Genomic DNA, 7,251 nt, shown 5'->3' with positions numbered 1-7,251 from the left:
GTCATGCATGTATCGGATGAAAAGCTTACGTAGCTTGCGAGGTATCACGGTCCGGAACGCCGAGCCATCCGGATCGTCGTCGGCCTGGGGAATGTAGCGCAGCAGGAGGCCGTCGTCGCTCATCATGTAGGAGTCGAACTCCTCGTCACTTGGGCGGTCGACTGGACCTCTTGCTGCCAGCCAAGCGGACACGCGTTGGCAGAGTCCGTCATCCAGCTGCGCCTTGCGAAGCTCCTCGCGGCTCACCAATGTACCCCACCGTGAATCTGGGGATCCTCGTGTAGTGGCCGCGACGGTCACCAAGCCATGGGTATCCTGCGAGTGTTCCTCGGGAAGTGGAGCACGAGAGAGCGCATCAGCAACTTTGTTAGTTGACCCCGGGCGGTACACAATGGAGTAGTCGTACTGTTGTAGCGTAAGCGCCCAACGAGCAAGACGCCCAGCTGGATTCTTAAGTCCCCTTAGCCATGATAGCGCTAAGTGATAAGATTGAATCTGGAACGTTGCGCCATCTAGGTACATATCAAATCGCCTCAAAGCATGAATAATGGCGAGACATTCACGTTCTGCGACACTGTAGTTGCGCTCGGCTGGAGTTAGCGTGTGGCTCGTGAAAGCAACTGGCCGAAGCACACCGCCATACTCCTGCAGCAAGACAGCACCCAGGCCACAGTCGCTTGCATCTGTCTGCAGAACGAACGGCTTGTTCAAGTCTGGGAGCTGTAAACAAGCGTTGTCAGTCACGGCTTTTGAAAGGGCTGCGAATGCGCATTGTTGTTGTTCGGACCAACACCACTTGACGCCTTTTTTTAGAAGGTGATTGAGCGGTTGCGATATCTCGGAACAGTGTGGAATGAAATCCCGGTAGAACGCAATCATTCCGAGGTATCTTTGTAGGCTCTTTACGTCATGTGGGCTTGGGTATTCCGTTAGCGCGCGCAACTTATCTTCGTTGGGGCGGAGCGTGCCGTTATCCACAACGAATCCAAGGAGGTTAATCTTGGGCGCGGCTAACTGAACCTTTCCGGGATGAATCGTGAGCCCAGCATTACGCATTCGCTCAAGTACAATGCGAAGGTGCTCGACATGCTCTTCGATAGTTCTCGAGAAAACAACCACGTCATCCATGTATGCCATGGCAAATTCGTACTTCGAGCTCCCAAGTACAACATCCATCAGGCGTTGAAAACTGGCTGGAGAGTTAGACAAGCCAAACGGCAGTCGGGTGAACTCGAACAACCCTCTGTGGCAGATGAAAGCCGTTTTTGGAACGTCTGATGGGTGAATCTCGATCTGAAGGAACCCGCGACTGCAATCCAGCGTTGTAAACACGGTCGCGTTACCGAGCGCGTACATCACAGAGGAAATGCTGGGGAAAGGGTAGCTGTCTCGTACGGACACATCGTTAAGCCGCCTGTAATCCACACAGAGTCTGGCTGTTCCGTCTTTTTTCGGGGCGAGAACAACGGGGAATGCCCAGGGACTCTTCGACTCACGTACTGAACCGGTGTCGATCATTTCCTCGAGCGCCGCATCAAGGAGTGCCCTTTTGTGGACGCTGATCGGTCGAGGGTTGCACCTCCGAGGCGGCGCGTCACCGGTTTCAATGCGGTGCAGCAGAATGTCAGTCTTTCCAGGTGTTTCCGTGAACATCGGTGAGAAAGACTCCAGGACGGCTTGCAGCTCCTGCTTCTGCTGGCTTCTTGTGGGGCACTTTCGCAACGATTCTCGAACGCCGGCAGACAAGACGTCTGGCACCGTGGTGAAGTGGGCTGCAGTGGTCGAGTTGGGGATGCAGTCCTCCCTTTTGGTAAACGGAGTCAGCTCCGGTTGTTGTCCCAGCCGGTATCTACCACCAGAAAAGTCGAGTGTCATGCTTTCGCCTGTAATGAAATCTCGGCCCAAGATCACAGGTACCACAAGTCCTGGCATATAAAGAAATCGCTGACGTCGCTTCTTTACATTAAACCGAATTTGCAGCCTCACGGCTCCTCCAGCTGTTATCGCTGTACCAGAAGCTAGCTGCAAACGGGTTTCACACTCCCGGAGGCTTATCTTTTTTGCTTTGCAGAGTTCGAGAACGAAATCCCCTATGAGCGAGATAGCGGCCCCGGAATCCAAAAGTGCGGCAGTGGGAAAATCGAGCAGTGAAATCGTCATGCGCGGTTCACTGATATTAGGCTCGGGCTGGATTCGACATACCGATGGAATCTGTGCCACGGCCTCACTGCTCTCAGGGACTGCAACGGCCGTCGGCAAGTGGCTGTCTGGTTTCAGCGTCGCCGGCCGTAGTAGTTTCCCTGGTTCTGGTTCCGGCCCTTTGCCGCCGTCCCGTGCCACCTCTTGTTTGTAGTGTCCAGAAGTCTTGGACACTGGTTTCAGTGATGGCCGGGCTGCTCGCACTCGTAGCAGCAGTCCGACGACAGTTGCCTGCTTAGGCCACCGGCACCGAGGTGCCCGTCGGACCGCCTCCAGTGATCGGATAAGGAACCACTATGGGAGGGCCTCCACCAGGCTTGCGACTGGCTGTTGTGGGGAGGGCTTGTTCCGTTGCGGCGGGGGTCAATGCTGCTGGGCTGCGGGTTTGCGACCACACCGTGCCAGTTTTCGCCAGCACTTGCAGGAGCAGACTGATGAAGATGGTTCGCTTGGGTGGTGATCTCCGTTGGGCCCCAGCTTACGATAGGGCACGGCCAACGACCTCCCACCTGTCGTGGCGACCCCCGCCCGAAACCCTCACGGGCCTCGCTGTGACCTCCGGGGACCTCTCGGGGAGAGTTAGGCGAACATACGCTTATCCCGCACGGGAGTTCACCATGCATGCCACGCCAACTCTCCTGGTTGACGTGGTGGGGAAGGGAGGTCTCGTTCGGACAGTCCACTTGCGTGGAGGCCTCGGGGCCCTGCCATGCGCATGCCGGCTCTAGCGCGTACTTGGCTGGTGGCGGCGGCACGTAGTTCCGCTCGGCATGAAGAGCTTCCTCGATGAGGCGGGCGCCCCGGGCTAGCTCTTCAAGGGTCTCAAAGGTGCGGTTGATCAGGTAGACGTGGTACCTGGGGTGACACTGTCTTCTGACCCGAGCTACTCTGTCCGACTCCGGTGATTTCGGGTCCGCCCTCTTGAAGAGCTCTTGCATGACCCGAACGTACCGGACCAGACTTTCATCCGGGTGCTGCGTCCTTGCCTCGAGCTCTCGGAGAATCTGCGTCGCGTAGCCTGCAGGCAGGAACTCTTCTCGAAGCCTTGTCTGGAAGTCCGCCAGGCTGGTGAAGGGGGCCTGTGACCCCAACCAGCACCTGGCGCTGGCTTGTAACGCCAGCGGGACAATCCGGTCCACGATGAAGGCTTCTGAGGCACCGGAGGCAAGGTGGTACGTCTGCAGCTCGCCCAGGAAGTCTGCCACGGACTTGACGTCGTCGTACCCCATGTAGACCGGAACAGTCAAGTGTGGTCTGGGCTCTCGTGGTGGGATCTCCTGCTGGCCAGGCGTGAGGGCCAGGCGCTGCATCACGGAGTCGCACATCTCCGTGACCTTCGTGAGCAGGTTCATTTGTGCTGCTGCGGCCATCGCGGCTTCCTGCTCCCGCGTGAGCATTCCTGCAAGCACAAAAAAAAAGAAACGCCCCCCAAAACCCAACACAAGCGCGCAAAACGATTGCCGCGTTCACAAAGACACGGTCACAAACACGCCAATACAACAAACGTGGACGTGACGGAAGCACGAAACAACGATAGGAAACACGGGGAATATGAAAAAGGCTTACCGAAAGAAGAAACCAAGCCCCGTGAAATTCCTGCGAGTGGGTAGCATACCACGGTTGGGCGCCATTGTGGTCGGTTTGCCTTGCTGCATACCCGACCCGGAGGAATAACACGGAGCCAACGGTTTCAACAACAAGAAACTACATTTAATGGGACATGGACGAGACGATTAACATGGTTACCAGCGGCGCCTGAGTCCAGGCAGCGACTCCCCGTGCGCCGCCTCTGATCTGCCTTATCAAGGCGGCGCATCCGATGTGCGCGTGGCTGGCGTGACGTCGCCGCCACGCGGGAAAAGTTCGACTTGAGCCTCGCAGTCGGGCAATTTGGCTTGGGAGCCGCCAGGGTGCCCACCACGCATGGATTGCAGTCCTCAAGTTTCGTCTTGCATTCTCCAGATAATGATCTCGTGGACTGCGACCTGATATTGCAGGCACAGGAGCGAGCTCTCCGAGAAACAGTGCGCTCGTGACGAGTCGCAGGTGTACGAAACCTGGGTCGGCACAACGAGGCCACGTCTGACCTCCGTCCTGGGTTTCGGATCACCAGAGCAACGGGTCACTTTCATGTCGGCTGATGACGTAACATTGAGCAGTGCAATATTACGGGCGCAGCCGCAGACGCATTCGAATATGTGTTGAACTTCACTGCGTGATTCATCCTACTATTTCAAGTCCACCACCGCCAGGCTCGTGCTGCAATGAACTGTGAATCAGCTTTACCGGCTGGGTGTACTGTGTACGCTAAGGCAAAAAAGAAGGTTAGCAGGGGGCTTTGGATGTCAGCAAACAATGACGCAAGAGACCCCTACCTAAGGACCTGCGGCAGAAGATGCTCTGACTGCACTCCTGATACGCCACCTAGTTCGAGTCCCCGACTACGCAACACATCTCAGAAGAGAGAAGAGGAAGCATAAAAATAGTTTGGAGAATCGGAAGGAACCTTGGTCAGCATGGTAACAATGCCTCAGCATCTCCTTGACCCTAATGTCTTCAGAGGTTGAAAAAAAGAATTCTTTCGGATTTGTATTTTTTTTTGGGGGGGGGGGGGGGGGGTATTTTTTGAAAAATGTAACGAAACAGATTTCACCCTGATTGCATCGCGATACAAAGAAACATTCAAAATGTATTTCGGTGCAGGAATACAGATACTGGTGAAAAAAAGGTATCCCGACACAGAAATACTGATACAAAATGTATTTCTGATATACCATCGCGATACATTCGCATCACGATACTGCCCAACCCTGGAAACAGCTAGCTTACTAGTGGATGCTCTTACCTGGCAGCGCTAAGCATTATCTGATATTAAGATAGTGGAAGTGCGCAGGAGGACACAGCCGCGCAAAACGGTCAAAATAGGAAAAGCCATAAAGCAACAAGAGTATAAAAAAGCTTTTTCTCACCAGGAAGTACCCGACAAAACGAGGTCCTGCTTTCTACCTGCGTGCGCACACCGTGACACCGTCGCACGCTTCGCCGGGCTCGACGGTGGCGTGCTGTGCAGAGAAGAGGTGCAAGGAACGAAGCCACGTTGCGGCGCGAAAGCTCAACTTCAAAATGTTTTTTTTTCCTCTTTAGAACAAAATCACCTTAATTAAACTTTCAAGAACAAAAGGAAATAAACTCTTTTGTAGAAGTCACCATGGTACGTATTTTTCTTTGGGCCACCTCAAGGCAGAATTGACGGCTCCTTAAACGGCAAAACGTAATTTTGCATTTTTTTTTCTGCAAGATATTTAATTGTACGGCTTGAAACCTTTTTTTTGTACAGTATACCTACAGGGCTGTTAATAAGAGTATTCACGGTCGTATTCAGCAAAGCCATAGTTTGTAACAAAATAAAAATGCTAAAATGCTCATATATTCCTTATTTTCTAAAACTGCATCGAGAATATCAAATTCTATGACCATGATCCTTACTACATAGCACTCCAAATACAGCAGGAGTTTTAGTCAAAATATTCTAGTGTTCTATAAAAAAAATCTTACCTTTCATCAATTATTGAGTGACTCGTAGTTCCACCGCCATTTTAGTAGTTGAAACCGCCATCACCCCATAATTTTTTTTCCTAAAAAAAAAAAAAGTTAGAGAGGCACCCCAAACATTACGGAGAAGAGACATCAATTTTATTTTAGGAATCGGAGTTGGCCGTGGGACCTTCGGCATGGCATGGAGAAGTCCTGGTCACTTGATGCCGCCCGTCGTTTAGGCATAGCGTTTTGAGCCGCCTTCGGGTACAAAGGGCACAACGCGCCTGGTATTGCTACGCCATGGCGGCACCTCCGATTATTACACAATACCCGCTGTTTCTTCCCTTGCAGCCGGAAAGACGGACAAGGGGAAGCGGCAGAAAACTCCGTTCTTTCTTTGTTCCTAATCGTGTCAGCTATCGTCGCTGGTGGCGTGCTGTGCGGCGGAGAGGCGTTAAGAAGCGACGCCGGGTTGTGGTGCGAGAGTTCAACTTCAAAAATTGTTTTCTCGCTTAAAACAAAAATTATTTTGATTAAATTTCTGAATCTAAAAAATTATCGATTGTTCTTCCAAACCCACCATATTTTGTATTTTTACTTGGACCGCCTCAGGGTGAAATAAATGGCTGTTTATGCGTCAAAACGCACAGTTTTTTTTTTGCAAATTCAGGATTTTTGTTTACTGCGAAATATTTAATTGAGCAGTTTTAAACTTTTGTTGTAGATTATATACTTGCAGGGGCAGCCAGCAAAAAGTCCTATTAAGTCCCGGGAGCAATTAGATATTTTTAACAAAATAAGAAAAAAATGTTAAAACTTTCAAATTGTTTTAGTTAAAAAAAACTTTTAAATTAAACTAAACCTCACAAGCCGAACCACGTTGTAAGGGCCGAAAGCCGTGCAAATTTAAAAAAAAAAAAATATTGTTAGGTGTTTCACAAAAAAAGAGAATTTTTCGTCAATTATTGAGTGATGCCTAGTTTCACGCTGTTTTTAAAAACTAAAACCGCGCTCACGTCATCAAAAAAAAATTAGCCAGAAATATTTTAGAGCATGGCTACGAACATTGCGGCGAAAGGCCATACATTTTTTTTAGAAATCGGAAGGGGTCGAGCGCGACGTCTTTGACATTTGACATGAAATGGCCCAGAAGGTACAGCATCCATTCATCTATCCGTGGTCTTTCGGTCAAGGCTTGTTTGATGTCGTTTGGGGATTCTGTCCACGCGGTGTATGTCCACGCTACAAAATTCGGTTTAAATAAACGGGCCCGAACGTCCACCCTTGACGAGGGATGGCTGCACTGATCAAGCAGTACGAACTCGATCGCCACCAGGGGCGGATGCAGTTTTTTTTACAAGATGGAGGGGGAAGGGGGAGGGGGGGTCAGCTTGCTAGGGCTTCGGAAAAAACACGCTTTCAGAGCGCGTGGTCGGGCGCAGGCACGCATCATGCATGAAGACGCACAAACATACTACAGTGTTATAGAAGGGATGTAGTGGCGAATGCGGCGCG

The sequence above is a fragment of the Ixodes scapularis genome, unplaced genomic scaffold (genome assembly GCF_016920785.2).
Source record: "Ixodes scapularis isolate PalLabHiFi unplaced genomic scaffold, ASM1692078v2 PGA_scaffold8__174_contigs__length_109621045, whole genome shotgun sequence".
NCBI lineage: Eukaryota > Metazoa > Arthropoda > Arachnida > Ixodida > Ixodidae > Ixodes > Ixodes scapularis.
Note: the sequence above shows the minus strand (reverse complement) of the source record.